The 14,005-nt window shown below is 36.6% G+C and overlaps 1 long non-coding RNA gene across 1 annotated transcript; it reads left to right on the top strand.

The window, feature by feature from the left end:
- Window positions 1-11,585: 11,585 nt before the first annotated feature.
- LOC130992867 (uncharacterized) lies at window positions 11,586-12,274 on the top strand. Its single transcript, XR_009091452.1, has 3 exons — window positions 11,586-11,837; window positions 11,926-11,994; window positions 12,068-12,274. It is a non-coding gene; the product is annotated as an uncharacterized LOC130992867 (long non-coding RNA).
- Window positions 12,275-14,005: the final 1,731 nt, after the last annotated feature.

Genomic DNA, 14,005 nt, shown 5'->3' with positions numbered 1-14,005 from the left:
ATTCCTCTGCCCTGGCAAGCATTTCTCCGCTGTTTCGCCGAGCTACCCCGCTCAACTCGACAGAGTTTTTCCACTCTAACCATCGAGCATTCCTCTGCTCTGGTCCCCGAGTCAACTTATGTTTCCTTACTTGTGATATGTTTTTGAGTGAGATGTATGCTTAAGTGTTTATGCATGCTTATGTGCTTGATTGCTTTTAATCTAGCCTTCCGAGCGAAGTTAAGAATAAGATTAGAGTTTTATCATAGAGTCGAGTGATTAGACGGAGATAAGCTGAGAATGTTTATGAGTAGTGTTATATAGGATTAAGGCTAAGCTTTTTGTGAGAAAGTTTCTAACTAGTTCCTCACTTGTCACATGCACTACTCCGATGTTACAACTACAGAGACCAGTCGAGGACGCAAGTGAAGATCACTTCGAGTACCACCTACAGTAAGCTGAGCACTACAGGTGGGCAGTATGTTGAGATTATGTTGAGAATGAAACTAACGAGTTTTTCTGAAATGATTTATTGATGTCTATGAGCTTTTTAAATGATGAATTAAAATGATGTTTATGAATTGTTTGACTTGCCAATATTTCCAATGATGAACTTGTGTGTTACCCTCTACTGATGAGACGAATTCGGATCCTGCCACAAGCAGGGTTGTGTACACAGAGGTGACTGAGAGCCGTCTTCGGGTCGGCCGGTCACGGTGCTTGAGAAGGAGGCCTACTTCTCAGTACCTTGATGATGATACTTTGTAGATGCGGTACATACATGTTGATTATTTGTCTGCAGACACTCCTTTATGATGTTTGATTATGAAAACTGCATACACAGCCTCTTTGACGTTAACTTAATTTCTGTGTATTGCTGATGATTATGGCAAGCATCAAACATATAGCTCTAAGAGCACTTTTCTTGTCTTTCGGCGCCTGCCCACTGAGTATTATGTACTCACGCCCTGCATATATTTCTAAATGTGCAGGTTAAGCATGGACGGAAGATGGCGTGGTGTTGGTGGGGAAATCGTTGTTTCGAAGTGATCACCTTTTAATGCTTTTCCGCCTCTATGGCAGCATGATGTTTTTGAAGCTGTTCCTGGCTTATTTAAGAAATAGACTCTCGGCTATATGTCTTCATACATATAGTACGATCACCTTTTGTTGTGTAACTCTATATATATATACTAGAATCCCTGTACATATTTGAATTACGACCTTTTGATTGTGTAACTCAAACTCCGATGTTTGACTTTTATGGAAATGCCGATGTTTATAACCTAAAAGAATGTTGAAGTTGTTATGAGTTGTCTATGCTTCCGCACAAACGAGTTTAGTTTTACAGCCTTCGATCCTTCTTTCATTTAGTCGTATCGATACCCGGTCTACGCTATCACTGGCTAGGCGGCGGGCTGCGACAGAGATGTATTCTTCTATCTGACATAAGTGAAGAATCAAGATCTCAGTGACTTAATAGAATCTTAATACTAATAACATTTCAAATATATATGTTGATTCGTATATCACTTTGACTTACTATGGGTGAGAGTTATATAGTAACTTGAGTACTCTATATCTTGGGTGATAGCGGTCAATATATGATATTTGATTATCTTTATTAGTACCCGTATCTGGTATAGGATAATGACATCCCCTTAAGGAGCTCAATAAGGTTTATTGCGTTAAACCCTGCAGGTTGATTAAGTTCAAACGCAATAATAAGGTTTGAGTGGTACTGCTTAAGGATTACAAAGATATTAATTAATTTAAGCTGTCAGAGCTCTAATTAATTAATGGATGTCGGATATTTTAAATACGGAGATTCAATAAGTCTAAATACAAGCCCCGACTCATCACCGGCAATAAAGGGGTAAGTCAGTATTGATTCTCTAGTGGAATGAATTAATACTTATGAATTAATTATGATCTGGGCTGATCATAGAAATTAATTCATTGGAGGCCCATCTTTATTCCTTGTATCTGGTCCCTGGACTGACCCAAAGTCTCCTTGCCCTAGCTGGAGAATTCGCCTAGCACAGAATTGGCGCCCCAGCGCTGTATTTTTGTATTTAAATACAGTTGTCTGCTATCAGGAAACACTCACAAAAATTAGGGTTTTGAGAGCAGAACAGAGCGGCGCTAGCGTGCAGGACTGAATTCTCTCTTGGGCCTTTCATAGCTCGTTGTCCATCCAACGGTGAAAGCTAAGCGGGATACAGTTCAGAAGGTCAGAGCTGGAGTCGTTCAACTCGATCATCGACAGCCTTTGCATACAGTTTTCAAGTAAGTAATTCTAAGTCCTATGTGCAGCACTTAAATTCATAGGAGCATGTTAGGGATTAATCGTTGTATAGCAAATTAAGATATCCAAGAAACGATCTCGTTGGGGCTAATAATTCCTTCAATTGGTATCAGAGCCTGGATTGCTTTTCTTGGCTCTGTCAGTTAATTCGCGTACGATTAATAATATGCGTTGTTTTTGTTTTGCTGCTGCTGTTCTTCGTGGTCTGTTGATTCGTGGGATACGTCGTTTTGACATTGTAATCGTTTTTCCACCACGAGAAAATCCATGGTTAGAATAGAATTTTAAGTTGTTTTTGTTTTTCGGTTGTAATCTGTAATTATGGTAAAACGAGACGAGAACGACGATGATCAGACAAGGAAGAGAGAACAGGTCGTAGGAGTGGAAGGCGGAATAGGGCTGTGCTGTTGTACAAACCCTAGGTTTACGAAAGGCAGCGCTCCGAGTCATAGCTGCGCTCAGCAGCGCTTTGGGGCAGAGCAGAGTTTCGGGGCAGAGCAGCGCTACAGGTCAGAGCAGCGCTACGGTTCAGAGCAGCGCTCTAGGGCAGAGCTGGATCCAGCTGCGCTTCGGCGCAGGGCTGAGCTAGCTATGCTCTAGAGCAGAGCTGCGCTGCGCTCCAGGGCGGAGCTGGACTCGGCTGCGCTTCGGAGCAGGGCTGGGCTCAGCTATGCTCTAGAGCAGAGCTGCGCTGCGCTCCAGGGCAGAGCTGGACTCGGTTGCGCTTCGACGAAGGGCTAGGCTCAGCTATGCTCCAGAGCAGAGCTGCGCTGCGTTCCAGGGCAGAGTTGGACTCGGCTGTGCTTTGGGGCAGGGCTGGGCTCAGCTATGCTCCAGAGCAGAGCTGCGCTGCGCTCTAGGGCAGCTGGACTCGGCTGCGCTTCGGCGTAGGACTGGGCTCAGCTATGCTCCAGAGCAGAGCTGCGCTGCGCTCCAGGGCAGAGCTAGACTCGGCTGCGTTTCGGCGCAGGGCTGGGCTCAGCTATGCTCCAGAGCAGAGCTGCGCTGCGCTCCAGGGCAGCTGGACTCGGCTGCACTTCGGCGCAGGGCTGGGCTCAACTATGCTCCAGAGCAGAGCTGCACTGCGCTCCAGGGCAGAGCTGGACTCGGCTGCCTTTCGGCACTGCACTCCAGGGCAGATCTGCGCTCCCAGCAGAGCTGCATTCCCAACAGGGCTGCGCTCCCAGGCAGGGCTGCACACCCAGCAGAGCTGTGCCCTCAGCAGGGCTGCACTAGGCAGCGTGTCCGCGGCGGCGCATGGATTTCGAGGCAAACCCTAGCGGTTCCAAACCCTAGTTTATCAAAGACGGGGCCTGACGGAGCTGCTTGGGCCGAGTTTTATGTTTTTGAGCTTTTCTTTTCTAGTTTAAATGTAATAGATTAGAATTGGAATTCCACGAATGGGTCACGGAGAATTTTATTTCTTTTATTATGTTCTTTGCATGTCGTGGTGTTTAAACCTTTATGCTCTTTGCATGCTTTTTTTGTCTTTGCTTGTTAATATGTGTTTATTAACTGCGCTTAGACAAGCATGCTAGGTTTATCGTTTTCTTAAGCATGTTTTTAAAATTCTGCGAGCATGTTTTACGTGTTGCGTTCTAGAAGAGCATGTTTAGGATTATGTGTTGAGCATGATCAAACCTTTTGAAAGAAAAAGACTAAGCAGTTTTAATAATTTTTAAAGTGCTTCAAAAATTATTTTAGACCTCCACAAGCGGTCTCTAGACAAAGTGATTGGCGATGTGAGTAAACGTCCACCCGCGTGGCTTACTTCATATTTGTTCTTTCATAAGTTTGTCAGAGGAGGTTTCTATAAAAATATTTAAATCCATTAAAGTAGTGAGAGTTATGCAGTAAACGTCAACCCACATGGCTTACTTGTATGATTTTCGCGAGTACTTTGGAAAATGGAATTAAATAAGATAACCAAGAAATTAAATTGAAAGCGGTATGGTCTGAGTGAGTATGCCAATTTCGAGAATTTAATTGTCAAGGTTAAATTGTGGTCATTGCTTAGATATCATATCAAGTACAATGTACAACTCCCCGCGGAGTCCCTTCTTGATAATGATATGGTCTAGTTAAAGTCCAACTATTAATTTCCTTTGTCAAAAGGTTAAGTTGACATTGATGAAAATTAAATGACTAGGTAAATGGTCTGGTTGAGGAGTTCGTGTGTAAACGTCCACCCGCGTGGCTTGCATATGAGATTCCTTGAGCGGTTGGAGGTTTCAATTAATATTGTTTTATCAAAAGGTTACAATATTATTGTTACGAATAATGTGTTTCATGTTCTTACATGTTTATTTTGTTTACTTTCAGATATGTCTATGTCTCTTTTTGTTTATTTATTCTTGCACAAAGTCTTTAACCGGTCCATATATATATGGAAACGCTTTTTAGAGTTTATCTTCATCACAAACTAGCACATTTTTTTGTTGCTTACTACTCCACATTCTATTTGTTCGAATGATGAGACAACTGATGGAAAAAATGAACCGCATAAAAGGTGGCATGTGACGAATAATGTGGCTAAATGCTATATTATGAGAATAATGTCAAAAATCTTGCAACTCTAACATCAGGGCATGGACGATGCTCTTAGCATCATGCCGAATCTTAAGAAAAATGTTCGGAGAGTCGGACTGGGCTACTCGTTTAAATTTGATGAGAGTAATCTTGTTATGAACGAGTATAGCTCAGTGCACGAGCATGTCATGCACATGGCAAACTTGTTTGATGGACTTGACTTTCTCAGTGGGAGTAAAGACGGTGAGGCAAAAGTCGATATTATCCTGAACTATCTTCCCGAGTCTTTTAATTAAGAACTTTCGCCTCAACGCTGTTATGAGCAAGAAGGATAATACTCTTTTGAGTTGTTGAATGCTCTAGTTACGGCTAAGGAAGTTGTGGGAAAGAGATGTGTAAGCACTTGTTATTGCCAAAGAAGAGCCATCTTCTTCGTCGAAAGACGGGAAGAAGAAGGGTCTAAGGGGCAAGAAAGACAAGGGAAATAGTGGGAGTAGTGGTGTGATAAGATTGAGTATTGGAGAATTTTTCTTTCAATACTCAAGGCAAGGGGTTAAGGTACTTCACTTGCTGTAGTAACTAAGACATGTCAGCTCGTTTTCTAGTCAGTTGTGAGTAGTAGATAACGAGAGAAATTGATAATGATTGTTACACCTTGCATGGCTTTTTAAGCTGACAAGGAAGCTGAGAAGTGATGAGATAATTGTCTTCATAGGCAACGTGACTAGAGTCGCAGTTGTTGCAATTGGAGACTTGTCTTTAAGTCCTAAAGACATAGTTTAGTTTTTTAGAGTTCCTTATCATGTTCCAAAATTTTGAATAGATGGATCTTCATCACAAACTAGCACATTTTTGGAACATGAAATGCGACACTACATGTATGTGACGTAAAATTACCACACTTACGCTTTTAGTGTCGTATATTTACGTCAATTGTGCGTCATCTAAGTATTGTGTCATATTTTAGTGACACATATGCGACCTTTATTTTTATGTCTCAAAATTGTGTCATTTTATTATGTTTATAATTGTGTTGCATTAATGTCGTATATTTACGTCAACTGTGCGTCATCTAAAGATTGTGTCGCAATTAAGTGACACAGATGCGGCATTCATTATTATGTCGCAAAATTACGACAATTTATTTGCGACTCTTTCATACAATGTCATAATTATATCACATATTTAGAATATCGTTGCATAAGTGTCATATATTTACATCAATTTTGTGTCATCTAAATATGTATATGTGACACTCATTTTTATGTATCAAAATTCTCATAATTTATTTCACAAATCAAATCCAGTGTAGCAAATTTAAACGAATTTCAGTCTTGTGATAAATTTAAATAAATTAAACATTTATGTGTCTATTGAGAACTTGCAACTTTTACAAGTTGATTAATATAGAAAAATGATCTATAGTTAATGTATACAATTGATAATTGTATATTATAGATCTGTAGTAGATGTTGAGTTTAACGCAATTATACATCGTTATAAACTTTTAATATTCATATTAAAATTACATTTATATTTACGTAATTTTATTTATGTAAGTGATTAAATTATGTTTATATCGAATTTAAATTACTTATGCATAATATAGTAAAGCGTATGCAATCATCATCCAAATGAGCTCTTTTTACCTTAATTATTTATGGCTCATTTGTTTGGCACAGATTTTGTCATGGTAGTTAAATCTGATTCTAAAATATTAGATTTATATATTTGGTTAAATTTTATCAAATTAATTGTATTATGCAAAATATAAATAAATTTAGATATATATATATATATATATAATGTAGAATTATATATACAAAAAAAAATATATACATATAACTATATTTTGATTATTAATTTAATTATTAGAAAGAATTCTAAATTGACTGAGAATTAAAAAAACAAATACTTGTCCACCTCTTCGAACTAATCTGAGAAAAAGAGAAATAAGAAAAAGACAATTTTTGAATACTCCATCAAAACAAATTAGTTATGAAGTGGACTTGCATAGGACCGGTCTAATATATGAGACCGGAATGAAATGAAATATAATTACGTTTTAGACATGTTAACAAATCACTTTCCGTAGCCTAGTGGTAAGGACATTATTTTTAAAACCATGAGCGTTGGGAGTTCGATTCTCACTGACGTCATTATTTTTGTACCTTTTTTTAAGCAATTTTTTTTAGTTTATTTGCGTTTTTCTTTTCTTTTCTTTTTTTTTTTCCAACATTTTTTGAGCTATTTTTCTTTAGTTTAATTGCTGCGTTTCTTTTGTTTATTTCGTTTTTTCAAAACATTTTTCGAGCTATTTTTTTTAGTTTATTTGCGTTACTTTTGGTTTTTATAGTTTTTTTTTCATATTTTTTTTATAGTTGAAGTGTATTTATTTATATTAATATTTTTGCTCATATAAAATACTCCACGTAAATACAACTTCTTCTAATAACAAATATTATTTCCACTGATATAAAATATTACTTAACGAAAATATAACTTCTTCTAATAACACATACTCCCTCCGTCCCGCTAAAGTTGGCTACATTTGTTTCGGCACGGAGATTAAGAAATGGAGTGTTATGTTTTAATTGAGTGGAGCCCATCAAAATTATTGAGTTAATTAAAATAATTTCTTCCTCCTTTCACTTTCTTCTTCATCCACTGCCACCCACCTCCGGCAAAGTCGCCGGCATCTAGGGGTGTCTATTCGGGGCGGGTCGGGTACCCTACCCGAAAATTGCGGGTACCCGACCCCGACTTTGTGGTAAAACTGCCACCCGATACCCGTCCCGCCTATACCTCCGGGTACCCTAATACCCGGCGCGGGTACCCGGCGCGGGTACCCGCCTACCCGCCTATTTTTCACTTTTCACCCATTCGGCCATTCCATAATTCCATTATCAAATTATTCAAATCAAATGTCTGAGACAAATCAATTTCATGCAGTCTGCATACAAAACTTCATGCAGTGGTTCAAATCAAACCCATTCGGTGATTCAAAACAATTTCATGCAATTCAGTGATTCAGTAAAATCTTCACAATAACTCAAACTCAAAGTCTCAAAAAAATTCACAGAATCGCAGCAAAATCATTCGCAGGCTGAGGAGAAAATATGGAAAAATAATACCCTTACCTTCTGACCGCCGGACGCTATTCGATTTCAGGCCTTCGGACGCCGGAAACAAGGCAGGTGAAGGCCGTGCGTGACGCTGGAGTGGTGTCGACGCCTGAGACAGAAACCGCGCGGCGCGGGTGAGATTAAGCGTCGACGACGCAGGTAACTGGGTAAGCACTGAGCAGACAAGAAAAAAAAACTTACCGGCGGGCGGCTCAGACGGCGGGAGGCGAAGTTGCAGAGGGACGGCGGTGGAAGATTTGGGAGTTGGGAGGGATGAGTAGAAACTCACGAGTCACGTCTGACGTGTTCACTGTGAAAATGAAAATATTAGGGTAAAAATTTTAATTTTACTAATTACTATTATTAAAAATTAATAAAAATATAAAATTTATATTATGTTAATATTAGATGCGGGTATCCGGGTATACCCGGTACCCGACGGGTATACCCGATACCCGCGAAATTTCACACCATGATTCCCGATCCCGACCCGGTTCCCGTTTATTGCGGGTATCGGGTACCCGATACCCGACCGGGTATCGGGTACGGGACGGGTAACCCGATACCCGCATCCCGTTTTGACACCCCTACCGGCATCAGTCACCCCCTCCTCCGGCGAAGTCGCCGGCATCAGCCACCCCCTCCTCCAGCGAAGTCGCCGCCACCCTCGTCTCCCTCTGTCCCCCTCGTCTCCCTCCCAATCCAAGAAACAATTCAAATCTGCCAGCAACGAGGAAGTCGCCGGCGACCGGAGCACCACCACCACCGACCACCATCAGTTTTTTCTTCCTCCTCTTCTTTTTTTCGGCACCGACCACCCTCAAATCTGCCAACAACCACCACCACCATCGCCAACAACCACCACCGCCGCCAACCAGAACCCTTCAAAATCCACTCAAAAACCAGAAATCAAAAACAAGATCTTGCCCCCAAACACTGTGAAGGCGAGATCTTTAGAAAACCAGATCTTGTACCTGAAATCTTTAGAAAACCAGATCTGTGCAGACGAGTGTGTTTGTGTGTGATTAAATGAATTTGTGTTTGTGTGATTAAATGAAAACCAGATCTGTGCAGACGAAGACGACGGCCGGAGGGGCGAGAGGAGGCGACGGCGACCATGCGGGTGGCACCCGCCGGAGAAGAAGAGAGAAGGGGGTGGGGCGAGAGGAAGAGAGCAGAGGCCAGGGAGAGGGAAAGGGTCGGCGGTGGTCGCGGCGAAGACCACGACGACGGCGGCCGGAGGGGCGAGAGGAGGCGGCGGCGACCATGGGGGTGGCACCCGCCGGAGAATAAGAGAGAAGGGGTGGGGCGCTGGGGGGAGGTGGGGTGGCTGTGTGCGTGTGTTAGTGTGTGTTTTGTGTGTGTGTGTGTTTTTAAATAAATAGGATTTAGATTTAATTAGAAAATTTTAATTAAATGAACTAATTGGAACTTAACTAAAATAAATAGTGGCTTTAATTAAGTTAATTTTTTGCCATTTTTAGAAAGTGACCAACTTTAGTGGGACACCCAAAATGGAAATGTAGCCAACTTTAGTGGGACGGAGGGAGCATTAGTTTTGCTCATATCAATAAACTTGTTATTAGAAAAAATAATATTTGATACGAGCAGAAGAAATATTTCTATTGAATAATAATATTTATTATGAGCAAAAGTATTATTAGAAGAAGTCATATTTCTATTAAGTAATATTTGATAAGAGCAAAAAGTAATACTCCCTCTGTCCCAACTAAGATGACACGTATTCCTTTTTGAGCCGTCCCAACAAAGATGACACGTTTCTATATTTAGAAAAAATAAGGGATTTTAAACACTTAATTAACACTAATTAAGTATTCCCTTATTACATTCTTTCTCCTACTTTATCACATTGTCTCTCATACTTTATCACTTTATTACATTCTCTCTCCTACTTTATCACATTCTCTTTTCTACTTTATCATTATCATTTTTATACTTTATTACCAATACACTTAAAACACTAATCTACAACTTCTTAATTCTCGTGCCGAAAAGAAACGTGTCAACTTACTTGGGACGGAGGGAGTACTATTTATTATTAGAAAAATTAATATTTGATATGAGCAAAAGTAATAATTGTTATTAGAATAAGTAATATTTGATATAAGCAAAAGTAATATTTGATATGAGCAAAGGTAAGTATTTGTTATTAAAAGAAGTCATATTCCCGTTAAGTAATAATTGATACGAGCAAAAGTAATATTTGATATAAGTAAAAATAATATTACTCCCTAAATAACGTCCTATATTTTCTTTCATTATTCTCAATACTAATTATTACACTTTTCACTACTTTCAATACTAATTATAACATTTTTTCTTCATTGTCTATACACTTAACAACTTTCTCTTAAAACTTGTGTCGTCGCTTACTACAAAGTTATTTGGGGGACATATGAGGTATTAGAATAAGTCATATTCCATTAAGTAATATTTGATATGACCAAAAGTAATATTGTTCATGAGCAAAAGTAATATTTGTAAATAGAACAAGTAATGTTTATATTAAGTAATATTTGACATGAACAGAAGTAATATTTAATATGAGCAAAAGTAATATTTGATATGGTCAAAAGTAATATTTGTTATTTAAAGAAGTCATATTTTCATTAAGTAATATGAGCAAAGGTAATATTTGGTATAACCAAAAGTAATATTTAATATAAATAAAATTAATACATTTGTAATTAGTCATATTCCATTAAGTAATATTTGAGATTATCATAAAATTTATCAAGAAAATTATAAATAATTTATATGTGTATATATCTATAATATAATATATTAAAAAGGCAATTTTTCAATTTGAAATCAATTTTAAAATTGAGTGGCAATTTTGTAGTTAATTATTAGAAAATTGAAGGTTTATAAACTATATTCTTTCTTTTTATTTTCTTTTTCTTTATCTTCTAATTTTTTTTGTTTTATTTCTTTCTAAAATTGTGAAATTCGACTAATTATAAAATATGTAATATGCATATCAATTAAAGATCACGATAAGAGCTTTAATTTAATATATTTTATATAAATATTTGATTTAAAATGTTAAAATTATATTTATTTAAAAATTAAAATTTTAAAAAATCTCTCTCATCTCTCATCTTTTTTTTTTCTGAATAAATCTATTTTTAATTTTTTTACCTTTCCAGAAAAAAATATTTATAATTGTGACATCTTCTTTATTTATTTTTTTATTCTTTTAAATTCAACTCAAATATATTCAGTTAAACTTAATTTTTTAAATATATTTATAAATATGATAACTGAGTTGATATCAAGTTATATAAATATAAAATTATAAAAACATTTCTCGTGCATTGGACAAGGTGCTAATGCTAGTATATATATATGGAGAAGATCAAATGAGAAAGGACAAATGTCAATTTCAACTTTATATGTTTTAGTTTTGTTGGGAACCTTGTGGAATATCCTAACCCTTGTTTTGATGATACCAAAATTCATAGGACTTATATGTAATAGACTAGAATCGTTTTGAACTCAAGTGTTAGAGTTCGTTTCTAGTTTAGTTGCGGTGTCGAAGACTGAAGACTGAAGACTGAAGAACGAAGACTGAAGACTGCAGATACCAACTGAAGTATCAGTTGAAGAATCAATTGAAAGATAACTATTCCTCGCAAACGGAGATGCTTCATGCTTGACTTCTCACATTAGAGTCATAATGTAAATATAAGTTAGTATTATGTACCTTATTTACTTTATAAGGTGTTTTCTAACTTACACTTTATATTATAATATGCAGGGTATTCGGATCATTCAATTCTCAACGCATTCAAGTTCCCAATAATGGGTCAACATCCGATGAATTTTTGAACATGACCTTGGAGAATTTGAGGGAAGCAAATGATAATTTTGAGGTAAATGATCAAAATTTTAATAGTAATTTTCAAAGTATATTATATTCCAGCATTTTCATAATAGTTTTATCTTTGACGAACTTATTAGATGAGAGAAGAGTTGAACAACTCGGATGAGAACAATATGAATATTCATTTAGATGATGCACCTCTCCAGGTATTATTATCAATATACTTTTTTAATTAATTTACTTAATATATGTATGAATTATTTTGTTGAATTTATGTAGGAACAAAGGAAAAGTGCAACAAGGAAAAGCAAGAGGAAGTCGAAATGACGTTGAATGTTTCTTTTGTCATTTATAGGATTTACATTTTTGCATAGTTAGATAAATTTAGACTTTGATGTTTGATATTAGATTTTTGAACAATATGTTATTTTTCAATTTGACATTTACACTAAATTTACTTTCATATTTTAAAAAATTGATATGCTTCTTTCAGTTGAGTGATATATATTGTGTTGATTCAAAATTTGTGAAATAATAACAAAGTGATGCAAAAGGTGTTGTATGTTTTACAACATTAAATAGATTTTTTGCAAATAAATAATTTATGTTTCAATACAACTCGACATTTTTCACTATGACGTCACATATGTCCCAAACCACTACGTCAAACTAATTATAATGTCACAAAATAGGATATGACATTTCAATTAGTGTCGTATACATGATGCACGATTTGTAACATAGTAATAGAGTGATGCAAAAAATATTGTATATTTTGTGACACTTATATAATACTTTGTAACAAATTTTATACGTCGCAATATTATGCAACACATCAAATATGATGCTACAAGCGTCGTGAACTTACACGTCACATTAATTATAATGCCACAAACTATTCTTGCAAATAATGATGCATCGTTTCAGTTTGTGATGCACAAAGTGTCATATATATTACGACACAAATTTAAAAAGTGTCATAAAAATGATACGTCACATTTAGTTTAGTGCCACAAATTAGGATGCGTCATTTAATCAATGTCGCGTAATGTGACGCAAACTAACATGCGTCATTACGACTAGTGACACGTAATGTGACATAAATTTTATACGATAATTATTTAAGAGAAGCACAAAGTGTCGTATATGTTTGCGTCATTATTAAAAAAATATGTCGTAAATTTACCACATCACTTTTTGCGACACAATCTGACACGACTCAGAAAATATCGCAAATTAACTTTTGCGACATAAAAACTAAAGTTTACGACACATTTTGTATGTCGCAAAAGGTCGTCTTTCTTGTAGAATTAGCAGTAGTTTAAGACTGAGATGAAGTTTCTCAATAGATTGAGATATGAGTATTCTAGAATTATGATGATGGAACCAGTGAATGAATTACTTTGAGAGAATGAGTTTTGATAGAAATGCTGATTGAAACTGAGATGAGGATATAGATTCTATTTTCAATAGAGGAAGCATAATTATTTTGAGATGGTTTAGAGTGTAGAGTTTAAGAGGATACTTGACTAGAAATAGAGTCGAGGAGAGTAAGTGAGAATCACAATAGAGAAGAGTTGAAATAGTGAGATGATTGAGTTGACATTAGATTTTCACTGACGTTAGGATTTCACCGATTTAGATTGAGTGAGAATATTTAAGTAACTTTTATGTGACCTACTTGATACATGTGTGACTATGATTGAATGAATATGATTTCCTTGAGTATTATAGCATACGAGACTCATCACTAATTTCTTAGCAACAAATACTGCAACTAACACAGGCAATTGTAGCAAGTAAAAAGTAACCGAGTATCGTATCCACAGGGACTGAAAAATCGAAATCACTCTAGCTATCTCCTAAACAAACTAAAATAGTAGACAGGCAAACGAAAATAAAGATTGATTTACTAAAACGCAAATAACAAATAAAAAACACTTAGGAAATTCAAATAATAAAAGACTCTGACCCTAGGGATGTACTTTTACTAATTAACTACATGCATTTAACCTATTGATTCAATTACCAATTTAATCCAACCCTGATGAGAGATCACAAAACTATTCACAAGCTTCTCTAACGAACACCTATGAAAGTAGATTAATTTACCCCCCTTCACATTCAAGACTCCAAGGAATAAATTAACTCCCAAGCGTACACAAAGAATAGCTCCCTATAGTTTCACCTATCCCATTCAAGTGTCAAGGCTACTAC

This window comes from Salvia miltiorrhiza, chromosome 7 (assembly GCF_028751815.1).
Source record: "Salvia miltiorrhiza cultivar Shanhuang (shh) chromosome 7, IMPLAD_Smil_shh, whole genome shotgun sequence".
In the NCBI taxonomy this organism is placed as follows: domain Eukaryota; kingdom Viridiplantae; phylum Streptophyta; class Magnoliopsida; order Lamiales; family Lamiaceae; genus Salvia; species Salvia miltiorrhiza.
This window is presented reverse-complemented; position numbering and strand designations above follow the sequence as displayed.